This window comes from Arvicanthis niloticus, chromosome 29 (assembly GCF_011762505.2).
Source record: "Arvicanthis niloticus isolate mArvNil1 chromosome 29, mArvNil1.pat.X, whole genome shotgun sequence".
Classification (NCBI taxonomy): domain Eukaryota; kingdom Metazoa; phylum Chordata; class Mammalia; order Rodentia; family Muridae; genus Arvicanthis; species Arvicanthis niloticus.
The window spans coordinates 18,071,816-18,086,521 of record NC_133437.1 but is presented as its reverse complement, the minus strand read 5'-3'; the positions used below and the strand labels follow the sequence as shown (position 1 = coordinate 18,086,521).

The 14,706-nt window shown below is 42.7% G+C and overlaps 1 protein-coding gene and 1 non-coding gene across 5 annotated transcripts in view; one reads left to right on the top strand and one right to left on the bottom strand.

Annotated features, from left to right (window-relative positions):
- Arsb (arylsulfatase B) overlaps positions 1–14,706 on the bottom strand; it is a 157,774-nt gene that overhangs the window by 65,716 nt on the left and 77,352 nt on the right. The window lies entirely within an intron of this gene.
- Positions 3,100–3,237, top strand: LOC143440516 (small nucleolar RNA SNORA48). Its single transcript, XR_013108167.1, has one exon. It is a non-coding gene; the product is annotated as a small nucleolar RNA SNORA48 (small nucleolar RNA).

The window sequence follows — 14,706 nt, the reverse complement described above, 5'->3', positions numbered from 1 at the left end:
GGAATGTTTACCTATAGCTCCAGGATCTTTTGAATGTATTATGGCATATATTTAGCTTATTTTTCTGATTCCATAAACAAATACCCGTATGCAGGCTAGCTTTATGTCAACTCGACAGAAGCTAGAGTCATTTGGGATAAGGGAAGCTCAATGGAGAAAACACCCTTTCTGTAGAGGGCCTGAGAGGCATCGTCTTGATTAATGACTGATGTGGGCCCAGCTCACTGTGAGCGGTGCCACCCATAGGCTCTTGGTCCCGGGTGTTCTAAGAAAGCAGGCTGAGCAAGCCACGGAGAACAAGCCAGTGGGCAACAACCCTCCATGGCCTCTGCATCAGAGTTCTGCCTCCAGCTTCCTGCCTTGAGTTGCTACCCTAAACTCCTTCAGTAATGGGCAGGGATGAAGTGGAGGTACAAGAAGAAATAAATCCCTTTCTTCCCAACTTGCTTCTTTCTGGTCATGGTGGTTTTTTTTTTTTTTTTTTTTTTTGTTTTGTTTTGTTTTTTGTTTTGTTTTGTTTTGTTTTTTATCACAGTATCAGAAACCCTAACCTGTAACTACAAATTAACAAAAACATCAATTATTTTCTCCATCCATTTTTTCTCATACGACTGACAAAATAAAATGCTGCTGTCATTGGTTGACTTTTCAATATTTCATTTAAACTCATCTCATGTGAGTTTAATTAAAAAGTTCACGTTCTCTATATTAGTTTTATTTGGCACAAGGATGACGAGACACTGCCCACTGACCACCTGCCTTAATGCATAGAGGACTCCACAGTTTCAGACCTTGAGGTCACATCATTATCCATTTACAAAGTCCCCAGCTTTCGATGGCCATTATGCTCCACGTTGAAGGGTAAGACAGCGAACCCTTCCAACATTTAAAGGAGATGTGATTACGTGACTCCTCCTTTTATTGACAGATGCTTACCATCTGTCACAAAAGACACATCCCAGAAAAGGAAACAGCAATGGCAAAAACTTCTGAGGAGAAATTTTGAAGGAAACAACCAACCAAACCCAAACCAGTTGCTGCTAAAAGCATGAAGAGTCCTGCAGGGGTAATTCCATGTGTGTGTGAGCAGGGACACCTTCCTTACTGGCTCTACTTCCGTCCGCTAAGCTCTTCCCGAATCCAGGCCCCGTGCTGTGTTCTCATACATCCCTCTTAGATTCTCACATAAGTGCTAACAAGACGGAACCACTGTGCTCACATATTATTTTAGCTAACTGGATTTTTGCAGAGCTATGGATTGAACCCAGAGCCCTCCTCCTGCGTGCTAGGCAACTGCTCTACCACTGAGCTGAATTCCCAGACTGTGTCACATCTTGCACACGATGAAATTAAAGCCTGGAGATTTTAGTAAGCACATAAATAATAAACACAGGAGATGAGATTTGAACCAGAGCTGACCACAAAGTACACATGTGAAACCATTACTGGGAGGAAATCGCTAATAGGACTTATTTTATTCACTGCATGTGGGTGGGTGGGTGGGTAAGCTTTGGCTCTGTACAAGACCCATGTTCCTTGAAAATCCCTGTAACATGCAAACATTACCATGACAAAAGAGGTTAGGCATGGGAATTATAAAATTCAGACAAAATCTGGTAAGAAAATGTAAGTTGAATTTATTTGCTAGAGGACGAGGAGATATTTTTACATTTCTGTTTATTTTTATTAAGTAGCTTATTAAAATTTTAAAGTACAATACTCAAGAAAAAAAAGTAATTCTCAAAACATCATACTCTTAATACAATCTTTTCCTATTGATTACTAAAATGTAATGGGCCAGACTCTTGGGTTGGTAGCAGGACAAGCCATAGGAGATGAGAAGCCTTCCTCCAATTTCCATCTTAATTCTCATGAAGAATTTTCAGAAGATGAGGGCTGGCAGCAGTGTTGGCAAGTAGGCAAGAGACTCGCTGCCAGAGTCCTGAGGGGACGTTAGTAATGCCAATGCTGGCGAGACTAACAGAATAGTTTTGGATCTACAATAAGGATCAAAACCTGATCCAAAGAAAGTTTTTAAAAAAGGCATCCACTTTGTCTACCTCGAATCTCATCAAGTAGGGGCTACAGAAGACAAAAATGGGCAGTGGTCGCCCACAGATTGTTCTCGGAGATGGCAGCTCTGTGTCCATTCTTAGTGGCTCTCTTGTTTATATCCACACAGACAGCAAATGGCCAAAGAACAAGGAGAAGATGTTCTGTGTAGCTTCCTAGAATGCAATACAGACTACACTATGGGATAAGATCCTTAAAGTACAGCATACACAAGCATAGCCTGGGTAGCCTAGGGACATTTACCAGACACAGTACACAGAAGAGAATCAAAACAGTCAATGCTACTGATGTTCTGCGTCTCTGCCTCACCACTGGGATGGCAAAATGAGAGGGTGTTAGGCCTTGTTTCTTCCTAGCCACTATGGGCTGCCGATACTGCTCAGGGGAGGCAAAATACAGTCTAAGATAGAGTTCTTAGCCTGTGTTTCTCTGGGTGAGAAATGGCCGGGGCTGAGACAGAGGCCTTCGATGGGAGACTTAGGCATGGCTCTGTTTGACGAATGCCCCCCTCAACCTTGGTTTTTGATGAAAGAGACAGTCCTTACTTGGCCCAAAATGTTTTATTCATGGTGGATGAGGATAAATATGTCTTACTTTGGGTGAACCAGAGGATTAATACCTTTTATAGGAAGGGATGCCCAGGAAGGGACACTCAATGGCTAAGCACTCGGTGCCTACCTAGCTACCTCATTAACATGGAAATCTCTAGATTTTCATGGAACGTGACCGGCTGTCACGGTCCTCTTACTGTCATGATCATGTACTACAGGACAGGAACCTGGTTGGGAGCTAGTTTGAACTCCGGCTATTCTCAGTTATGACATTTACTGGGGTTCTGAACTACCTTACTTAGTAGTTCTTCTGTCTGGTGGCATGGTCCACTGCCCCCACACTCCTGCACCTAAGGCTCTAGGAAGACAATGGAAGAGAGGATGGACAGGGAAAATCTCACAGGCCTTGATCCTAGAAAAACAACAATAACAACAAACAAAACAAAACACACTATAAAGCAACCCACCTGCACCCCACCCTGGCAATGGGCAAAGAGACACCTTGTTGTTGTTGTTCTTATCAGTCAGGGGCAGAGCAGATGGCAGTGCTTTGTTCATCCTAGCTTGATGCCTGGCTTGGTGGCCAAAGCTGTCTTATGCCCAAGACTCATAAAAATCAAATCAAATAAAATCCAGGCAGTGCGGCCTGGGAGGAAGAAAACAGAGACCTGCATGCTGCCATGCCATCCAGTGCAAGCAGGGAAGACACCCACAAACCTGCCCTGTGCCACACCCCATGACTAGGCTGGGCCATAGACATGCAGAGTCCCACCTGACACCACACCCCAAAGCATGAGAGGAAGAAGACTGACAGGGACCCAGGGATTGCCATGCCATCCACAGACATGCCCACTGGTGCACAACACAGGCAGGGCCATAGACACATTGCTATCTGGAGGATGTCACCCAGTGACCCGCCAGCTGTGTGAACAGCCTGTACCTGGAGCCACCACAGTGTAGGGAGAGAACGAGAAGTGGAGCAGCTTGGGCATTATGAAGAGAGATGGAACTGGAGACTCAGGAGTGGAGAGGAGGAGCCCGTTGTAAGTGGCCAGCCCTGCCACCTGGGCCATGGTGAGGTCCCAGCCAGAGCTGCTACTGAGAGCCATGTCTGGGACCATGGCAGGGTCAATGTCGATGTCCATGGCTGAGAGAACACTGGAATATCCCTGGTTGGGACAGTCACCAGGAACCACATGGATGGTCAGGGGCTGTGCAGAACTGGTCCCATCCCTCACTGGCTGTGGCACTCTGGAGAGTTGGCCCCACCGCTCATGGGTGTTCGGGGGCGGGCAGGCAGTGGGTGTCAGCACTTGGGAGATACCCTGTGCCTCATCCAGACAACACAGTGGCGCTGGCCCTGGCAGCAGGGGTGTGGGTGAGCCTGTCCTGAGGGCATGAGTGTAGGAAAGACAGGCTAGGAAGATGACAGAATATAGGAAAAGGAAGAGCTCCAGATGAAAAAGAAAGTCACACTTCAAAGGACAAAATGCTAACTCAGATCTAACAGACTGTGGATCTGAGAGAGTCTGGATATTGGATATTGGGTAGTTGAAGAAAGTGTCTGGAGAGTGTAGGAAAATTTCTCCATGATGGACCAATGCCACCCAGAGAGGAGAGAGAAGGGGTATCTTTTGGAAGTGGGAAGTGCCCGGAGAACAGGTTCTGCCACGTCAGCCCATCAGCAGTTTAGGGGAGCGCAAACCATGGTGAGAGGGCAGCATCGTCACAGAAACCATCTGGCTCTGCCACAGTAATGCAATTTTCTTTTCTTTTTCTCCTTGAGTTTTCAAGTGGGCTCTCATTCTGCAGCTGAGGCTGTCCTAAAACTGTAACCCAGTTTGCCTTGGACTCGGCTATGATCTCCTGTCACAGTGCTGAGGTTACAGGCATGAGCCACCACACTTCACTCTGAGGTTTCTTTTGAACTGAGGAAGAAATTAAACCACTCAAATCCCACCCCAGGAGATGTCCTGCTATTGTAGGTCTAGAGAAAAAGCAAACACACATGAGCAGGGACAAGGCGACACAAGCCCCAAGTTTCCAGGGAAATTGAAAAAGATAGAGCCAACAAGAATTCAAAACTCCTGGCAAATAAAAACTACTTTCCTACTGTGGAAAGAAAGTCACAAGCAGGGGAAAACTGTCACATGATATTTCAGCATGAAGCAAATATAATTAACTCGGGAACTGTCAATATGAAAAAGCTATGGTATCGCTTTCTAACCTTCTGAGTAGAATTAAGCACAAAACCGCCAGGGATTGGAAATTCAAAGTCCCTAAGTACTGACCTTAGGTACTGACCTAAGGGAAGGAAAGGAAATGGAGAAATCAATTAGCAAGACCAGCAAGGTGGCTCATTCCTATAACCAGGTACTGAAGGTGTACTACTGCAGCCCGTTTGAGCCCAGCATCAACTACACAGTGGGTCCCAGGCCATCAGGACCACGGTGCATGCACTATCTAAAGAAAAGAGAAGGGGCTGGAGAGATGGCTCAGTGGTTAAGAGCACTAGATGCTCTTCCAGAGGTCCTGAGTTCAATTCCCAGAAACCACATGGATTTCCCATGTGGTCCTGAGTTCAATTCCCAGCAATCACAACCATCTGTAATGGGATCCAGTTTCTTTTTCTGGTGTGTCTGAAGACAGTGACAGTGTGCTCACACACATTAAATAAGTAAGTAAATAAATAAATAAATCTTTTAAAACATGTATCTAACTTTTTTTTAAAAAAAAGGAAGAGAGAAACAAAGAAAGAAAGAAAGAGAAGAAGGAGCAGCAGCAGCACAAGCAGAAGCAGAAAGAAAGACTCTTAGAAACTAGGGCCATGCCATATAACTAAAAGTATGAGACGGCAGAAAGAGAAAAGAAAGGAAAAGAGAAGATAATTTTTAAAAAGGTCAGAGAAAAACTGCCAGACCCAAATACCTACAGCCGGAGCTTCTGAGGAAGAAAATGAAACAGTGGAAGTCAGTGTTCAAACCCAACTGTAAATATCTTCAACAAAAGGTCTGGATGGGCTGGAGAGATGGCTCAGTGGTTAAGAGCACTGACTCCTCTCCCCAAGGTCCTGAGTTCAAGTCCCAGCAACCACATGGTGGCTCACAACTATCTGTAATGGGATTTGATGCCCTCTTCTGGTGTGTCTACGGAGAGCAATGGTGTACCCATACATAAAATAAATAAGTCTTTAAAAAAAAAAAAAAAAAAGGTCTAGATGGATAAGTGAAAGAACGTACTTTGCATCTGACCCAGAATGGGTCACCTCTGAGACATAACTAGCCAGTATTTGTCACGACAGTGACAATAACAATCTCCTGGGCCTATAAATGAAAGGACCTGTCACTTGCCAAGGAACTTAGATTGGGTGGGAATTAGAAACAAATGAAGACATGGGTAACAGTTTTACAATCCAAGGAGAGACAGTATGAGACAAAGGTTTGGGTTATTTTTTTTTTAATCATTTGAGATATTCTTCAATTATTAAGGTTATATAAAATGTTTCTGATAGGCATGTAAGAATCTGAAGAATCCTGAGAGATTTGTTCAAGGAAAGTTCTCTCAATGAAGAGACAGTTGTGGCGGACGCTTCAGACATGGTTGTCTGGTATTAAGTGTAGCATGGAAGGCCTAACTGTGGAACACAGAAGAACACAGCATCCCACATTACATGCTCTGGCAAAGTAGAAATAACAGGAAGAAGACCTAGGAAGTACAAAGGGAAAGCTGAACAAGCTAGTCGACTCCCCTATGGATAAGAGAACTCCTGAACGACAGAAGTGCATTGGTGAGAAACTGAAGAAAACATTCTAAATAGTAAAATTGCTGATCGCTATGACGTAAAAGTAGACCATTAAACAAAATGACAAAGCTAAGATTTGAAATGACAACTGTAACATACATATAAATAAAACTTACCCAATAAATCAAACATGCTCAGGTTTGATCATAAAGCAAAACATAGGCAATCAATTGCTACAGAACACACCATTTTCTCCAGGACATGTGGTGTGGTCTGGGGGCCAAGTCTTGAAAGGACTGAAATACCAAAAGCGTCTCCTTTGACTATGGGAGGGAGAAACTAGAACTCATGAAAATGGAAAATAAGGTGGATTCAATGAAAGCAAGGTCACAATCGATTTCTTATCAGTTATTTCTGCTCTCAGCTAAGACAGAGAAATGGGTAAATGGGATTTATTTACCATGACTCCTAAACAACTCAAAAACAAATGAACAAAAACCAGATAGAACGTATAAAGCGAAACATGAGACGGCTGTCAAAGGACAATGATGTCCGACGGTGGGAAAAGCTGAGCCGTGCAATTGCCCCAGCCTGAGGGGGTTCCTAAGTGCAAGTGGAAGAAAGGCAACTGAGGGCACCTGGCAGACTCCCCGAGTTAAAGACACAGAGCCGAAAACCCAAAGTGTTCGAGGAAGAGAGCTGCAGAGAAGAGAAGGCTATACAAGTAGAATCTGGGAGCTTTGCAGAGGATCCCTTAGAGTATTGCTAACTACTACTCAGCACCAGGGAGAAACCCATCTGAAAGGTTGAAAGGGACTGTGCACAGCATTCACACCAGGTGAGAACAGCTCGTGGTTCCCAGACTGGAAGTACTCATAACCCATCCAGAAATGGGCAAAGAAGTCTTTGACTCAGTGCTAGACAATAACCAGTCTGAGTAAGTACTGTATCAGACCTGCTTAATTAAGTCACAAAAACATTACTTAGCATTAGCTGCCAATCTCTGGACAAAGCAGCTTCTCTGACAGGGCTGAGAGCTGTAGTAATCTATGGACATGAAGATGACTACGCTCGTCTTAGGGTTTTACTGATGTGAACAGAAACCATGACCAAGGCAACTCAAGGCAGGAACATGGCAGCATCCAGACAGGCATAGTGCAGGAGGAACTGAGAGTTCTACATCATCATCTGAAGGATGCTAGCAGAATACTTGCTTCTAGGCAGCTAGGTTGAGGGTATTTAAGCCCATCCCCACAGTGACACACCTACTCCAACAAGACCACACCTCTTAATAGTGCCACTCCCTGGGCATATACAAGCCATCACAAGTATTAGAATGGAATTTGATACCATGACCATGTAGCAAAATGATAGTAGGAGATTTTCACATGGGGCTTGTGATCTTGCCAGCCATGGGTTCTTGGCCATTCTTACAGTACTAGGTATAAGTTCTGTCCTATGGATTAGCCCTGAAACCCAATCAGAAAGCAGTTGGTTACCTCCACAACATTCATGCCACTATTATACAATAGGCTTATCTCAAATGTCTATATTTCACCCTTCCCGTCAAAGCTCAGGGAACATCGTAGAAGAGAGGGCAGAAAGACTGGAAGAACAGAGATCAGGAAGGCCTGATCAGTGTTTTCTGGACATAACCAGTGTTGCTTTTATGAACTCATGTGTGGCTACCTGCCTAAGACATGGACAAAATCAAGCTAGTCAAAATTCCAGCATGGGTCAGGGAGAAACTCACAAGAACCCATTCCTAGCTGGGAAGCTTTTGGCAACTAATGAGTGTTAGGGGAGGAGGAGTCAGTTTCATCAGCCCCTGGTAGGTTGACCATGCTCCAATGTATGGCCCTGAACCCCTGAGCATATAGACAGAACTAACTGTATTTGATGGATTATATCACAGGAAGAACATAAAGTATTGAGAGATAGGATGTGGTGGTGGGGATCTGGAAGTTTGGAGGACTGAGGGGTAGACATGATCAAAATACATCGTGTACATGTATGAAATTCTCAAAGAGAAAATTTTAAAATATATTTTTCAGAAAAGCATCACTCAAATAAATACACTAACAACAGCATCTCTGACCAAAGCAAGAATATTCACAAGAAGACAGAAAAGCTGGCAGTCACCAAGGTAAATTTGTGATGCTTGACATTGAATCAAAGATTGGCTGGCATCGGAGGAAGAGCCATAAAGAGGATGACCATTTAGTCACAACCACCTGGATGAGACATGCATGTTGGGATTGCTTGTTAATGTACAGTTGCTGCACTACAGTAATGGCACTATATGTGTTCAAGGAATTAAAAAAAAGTTAAAAGACCAGAGTTTAACTTTTAGAGGTAAAAGCACCAAAGTGTGAGATGAAGAACATTCCAGTTGTACTTAACTGGTGATTGGACTTCGAGAGAAGATGATAAACTTGAAGGGTGTGATAATTAGTCTTGGCTGTGAACTTGATTGGATTTTAAAAACATGTCTAGAACATTAGGAACACACACGTCTCAGTGTGTCTTCTAAGGTATTCTCAGGAAAGATTAAATCATGAGGGTTTAATCCACTGACAGATCCGAAATCTGATGAAACCACTGGGAAGTGATGCATGCCTGGGGGGCGGGGCCTCGGCTGAAGACATGAGTCACTGAGAAAGTGCGTTTGAAACCTGTGTCTTGGCCGTGCCCTCTACTTGCTACTGGCTGCAATGAAGTGAACAGCTGCCTCTTTCACACACCCTTGCCATCATGGTATTCGGTCTCCTCTGCTTACCATGGCAGGTCCAGCTGATGAGTGCTCCTGGAAACAAGAGAAACTACCCTTTTGAAGACAACATCACTGTCCTACTTAGTTTAACTGTCAACCTGACACAGCCTAGAATCATCTGAGAGGAAAGCTGCCATTGCAGAATTCCTCCTGGCATATCTGCTATTGTCTCGATTAACAACTGATGCAGGAGGGCCAGGCCCACTGTGGGCAGCACCATCCCTAGGAAGGCGGTGCTGGGTTGTATAAGAAAGCTTGTGAAGCATGATCCAGAGAGCACCTAGTAAGCAACAAGCATGGTTTCAGCTTCACATTCCTGCCCTGAATTCCTGCAGTGATGGATTGTGATCTGAGAGTGTAAACCAAATAAATCCTTTCCTCCCCAAGGTCCTTTTGGTCATGGTGTTATATCACAGTAATAGAAAACAAACTAGGACAACCCTAGAACTCTGATATTTCTCTTAGCAGTTTAACATTTTGAAGCAAGATTAAGAAGAATTGCTGTCTACACACTGACAGGACCTCTGCTGCACCGGCCATTGCTGACTTCCACCCATTACTGTCATGCCCATTTCATGCGCCTCTGCTGAATGCTGAAAAATCTGACATCGTCTTAAAAAATGGTTTTTCCATTTCTGGAAAAAAAAAAATCTCCCATCCTCTGGGCATAGATCAAGTGTCTCTGACACTTGGCTGGCCACTTGTTTTTGCTGTGTTGGGAAGGCAGCTCCAACTCCAGTATGACTGGCCACTTTCTCAGTACCTGCTGCTGGGTGTATGATGCGGAAAAACTTGCATGGAGCCAGAAGCAGGTTTGTTTCTTTCTTTCTTTCTTTCTTTCTTTCTTTCTTTCTTTCTTTCTTTCTTTCTTTCTGGTTTTTTTTTTTCAGGAATGATAAAATTGAAAGTCTTTTTTCACTTATGGAATAAGAATTTGCTGGATTTTCAACAGAGTGAGCCTGGAAATGTTTGACTAAATTGTAGACACTAAACTGACTTTAAGAACAACAGAAAAGGAAGCCCACTTATGATACACCATACTTAGCCATATTTTTTGGTAACAGTCCGGAAGAACCCAGAGCTCCGACTCCCTTAGGAGTTGATCATCAAAAGAACATACTAGTGCTAAAGAAAGACAGCCACTTGGAGTTAATGGTGACCACATATTGTGCCAATTTCTCTGCACATAGAAACCAGACTCTTAAAGGTCACTCCTGATTGAGATAATCTTAATGAAATATGGGTTTACAACCCAAAATCTGGTAGATGAACATCAATGATATAGGCTGTGCCAAAAATAATAGCCATGGGTTAAGAACAAAGAAATTTTCTCAGAATGGCCAAAATGTACCACAGAACCAGTGTACATTTCTGCTACGAAACAAAACAAAAATAAAGACTGTCTGTGCTCCTAGCATGACACAGCTGCCACAGTGTGACCACATCAGAACCAAGCAGTTTTACCTTGTTTGTATTTCTTTACTTATTTTGCATGCATGTGTGGTGTGCATGAGTGTGTGTCCAGCATGAGTGTGTGTATGCTTATATTTGAATGTGTGAATGCACACATGTGCCCGTGTATGTGTAAGCCAAAGTTAACATTAGTCGTTCTCCTTCTGTCTTAGCTGGAGTTTTATTGCTGTGAAGAGACACCATGACCAAGGCAACTCACATAAAGGAAAACATTTAATTGGGCTGGCTTACAGGTTCAGTCCATTATCATTACAGAGGGAAGCATGGCAGTGTGCAGGCAGACATGGTGCTGGAGGAGCTGAGAGTTCTGCATCTTGTTCTGAGGGCAAACAGGAGAAGACAAGCAAGAAGGAGCATCCTCAAGAAGTTAGGAGGAACCTCTTTCTCAAAGCCCACCCCCACAGTGACACACTTTCTCCAACAAGGCCGCACCTCCTTATAGTGCCATTCCCTGGGCCAAGCATATTCAAACCACCACACCAGTGTAGACCCTGAATCAGGGTCTCCCACTGAATCCTTAGCCAGCTGATTCAGCTAATCTTCCTAGCCAGTTTGCTCCAGAGATGCCCTGTGTCACCACCTCAGATGTGCTAGGATTATAGGCAGACCACTGTGCACTCTGGCACATGCCCATGAGGGTCTGAACTCAGCTCATGTTTGGGCTACAAGGACTCTGCCTACTGAATCATCTAACTTTTTTTTTTTTTTGAGACAAGAGCTTACTCTGTAGCTCAGGCTAGCCTGAAATTTGCCATCCAGCTGCTTCAGGATCCTGTGTGAATCCAGCTTTTCTTCCTTCTTTGTCAACCTTCAGTGATTGTCACATTTAAAGTTGCTGACAGACATTAGCTGAAGTCAGTGTTGCTGTGCTTGGGTTTTTTTTTTTTTTTTTTTACTTTTTTTGAAGATTTATTTATCTATTTTATGTGTACAAGTACAATGTAGCTGTCTTCAGACATAGCAGAAAAGGGCATGGATCCCACTACTGATGGTTGTGAGCCACCATGTGGTTTCTGGGAATTAAATTCAGGACCTCTGGAAGGACAGTCAGTGCTCTTAACTGCAGAGCCATCTCTCCAGCCCTGTGCTTGTATGTTTTTATTTCCGTTTCATTATGAAATGTTATTTATTTATTTATTTATTTATTTATTTATTTATTTATTGCATTAGAGAAGCAAGCAAGGCATAGGCTTGTCCAGAATTTTTTTCATATTTTCCTCTGTGTTCTTGCATTAAATAATTTATTTGGACATTCTTACATGCGTATATCTCTCAGTGAAATCAGCTTTTCTCTCTCTCTCTCTCTCTCTCTCTCTCTCTCTCTCTCTTTCTCTCTCTCTCTCTCTTTTCAGAAAGCTAGATTTTCTTCTGCGTGTTGTAATTTGATTTTCTTCCATATAATTCCTGAATTGTGATGTGGTGGCTCAGCAGTTAAGAACACTTGAAGTTCTTGCAGAAGACCTGGTTTTAGTTTGTAGCACAAGATGTTGGTTCACAACCATCCATACTCCAGTTCCAGGGGATCTGAGCCCTCTTCTACACTCCATGTGAAGTCAGCATGTACATACATTCATGTGGGCATAATTCATATACATTCATAATTTTTTAGAAATGATTTTCTTAGACAAGTAAAAATATATACTTACAAAAGAAAGCTACAAATGAAAAAAACATTTAAGGGTTTTTTCAAAGACTTATATAAGAAAGACTATGATAAAAATGAAAATTTCTAATCATGAAGGAATAAGAGTATGATATTATCGCTCACCTAGAGAACAATATGGTTGCATATAGCCACAAATAAATAGTCATATCTATAAGTGGTCATTTTTAAACACAATTAATTTAAAACGATATCTCTATGTGATTATGTATATATGTACATACATACATACATACATACATACATACATACATGTCCTAAATGTAGGCAAAGATTTTATACAGGGTTAGTTCATTTCAGTGTTATTGGATAAAACATCAGGCTGGCTCTGGAAAAATAGCTCAGTGGTTAAGAGCACTTTCTGCTTTTGCAGGGTACCTGGGTTTGATTCTCAGCACCAACATGGTAGCTCACAATTATAACTCCAGTTTCAGGGGATTAGATGCCCTCTTCTGGTCTCTATGGATACTGCACATGTATGTGGAATTTATATGCATATATATTCATGAAATGAAAATTAATAAATCTTTTTTTGAAAGTTAAGGCAATGGTTTAGTATAACAAAGAGTCTTCATTAAATAGAATTTGCTAGAAGTAGTGGGACGGCATAATAAAAAGCCAATTTTATATATAGCAAATGATTGTAAAAATGATTATTTTTCTTTCACACAATTAATTTCATATATGTTAAATGAGGGGAAAAGATGCAGAAAACTAGTGAAAAGTATATTTGTGTGTGTGCATGTGTGTACATGTATGCCACTGAGGATTAGATCTGGGGCCTATGCATTCTAAACAATCACTTTACTACTGAGCTACATCACTACCCCTGAAATAAACCTTTTAGAGGACAAACATTGAGGTTTAAAAAAGAATTGTCAATATTTCTAGGCTCTACAGTTCACTTGCAAGTTTTTTCAAATTGTCACAAATTGGCAATGGCAATAAAATGTGTTCTCTTGTGGTTCTTTATGGCATTTAATATATAAAGCTCAAAATGTACTATTTGATTGCTAAGTCATTGGTAAGACTTCTGGTCAGCAGGAGCTATTTGTAAAGTCTCGGAGGAGCAGATGGTTATCTGTGGAGAAGAGACTGCAGAGAACCTGGGCAGCCTAGAGCCAGTGCCACCACAGCAATGACTAGAAGAGGCTCCATACCACTAGCCTTACCACGAATGAGCAAGGATGAGGAAAGGAATGGGGTGTGGCTTACAAAGCACTCTCTAAGTCTAGGACAAGTAATGCCAGCTCTACCTCAGCTGAAGAACCCCACGTACTACATACAGAGAGCTCATGTGCCAACCTCCCTATGCAAGCTAAAATGTTGGAGATTACAGCCACGTAAGCCAGTGCCACAGGATACACTGTCATGGCTGGGGATTACAGACCACAGAAAGTGCAGGCTTTCCGCTCCAGGCAGCCTAGAGAGATGAAGAAAAACCAGGGCAATGAACCCTGAGGTCAGTAACACAGCTCCCTGCAGCTTCCATCCCTGGTGCAAATGTGACAGACGGCTGTCGCACCAGCTGTGGGCTTGTCCCATTCCAAGGGTGGACAGAGCCAGACAGAGAAAAGAGCAACTTATTGACTCTACCATCATCTACTGAGAAGAAGATAATGTGTAACCCTATAATGAGGAATGAACAGGCTGCAGTGGCAGGCTTGCTTCCTGCCTGTTGGCAGATAGCCACCATTGCCTGTTTTGTGTGTGCCCTGTGGTATTATTATTATTATTATTATTATTATTATTATTATTATTGTTGTTGTTGTTTTTACTTAATGATGTTTCTTTTTGGACATAATACAACAAGGCCTTGTTTTTCTCAATATACCTTTGTATATTGTTTTAGAAATGGCCAAATTGAGATTTTTTAAGAAAATGAAATTAATTTTTAACTTATAATGAAAGTTTAGAACTTTTTTAACCCTGCTTTTTTTTTTTTTTAAATAAGAAGTTGAAACCGCAATTGTTAATCTGCTCTAAACTCCTATGCCGGTATGCGCACACCTCTCACCACCTGTCAGATGCTTTGGATTCCGGAATGAAAGACAGACAGACAGACAGACACACACACACACACACACACACACACACACACACACAGCCTTATTTTTAAGATGCCCCAAGCAGCTCAATGGGTGGGCCACTCCCTAACGCCATGTGGCTACCACACACTCCCTTCCGATATTCCTGAGTTAATGCTTACTAAATCTATATTTTATCTTTGCTGCCCTAGACCCTTCTGGACAGCCCTCCTGGGTCCACCTTCCTCCTGCACCTACATGTTAGCTGTCTCTCCCTTCTGCACCTTTCTGGCAGGGTCCACCTCCTACATCCTCTTCCTCTTTCCTCTGTCCCTTCCTGGGAATCCTAAAAGTCCCAGCCCTGTCTCCCTGCCCAGCCTGTGGCTGCCGGTAACTTTATTAAC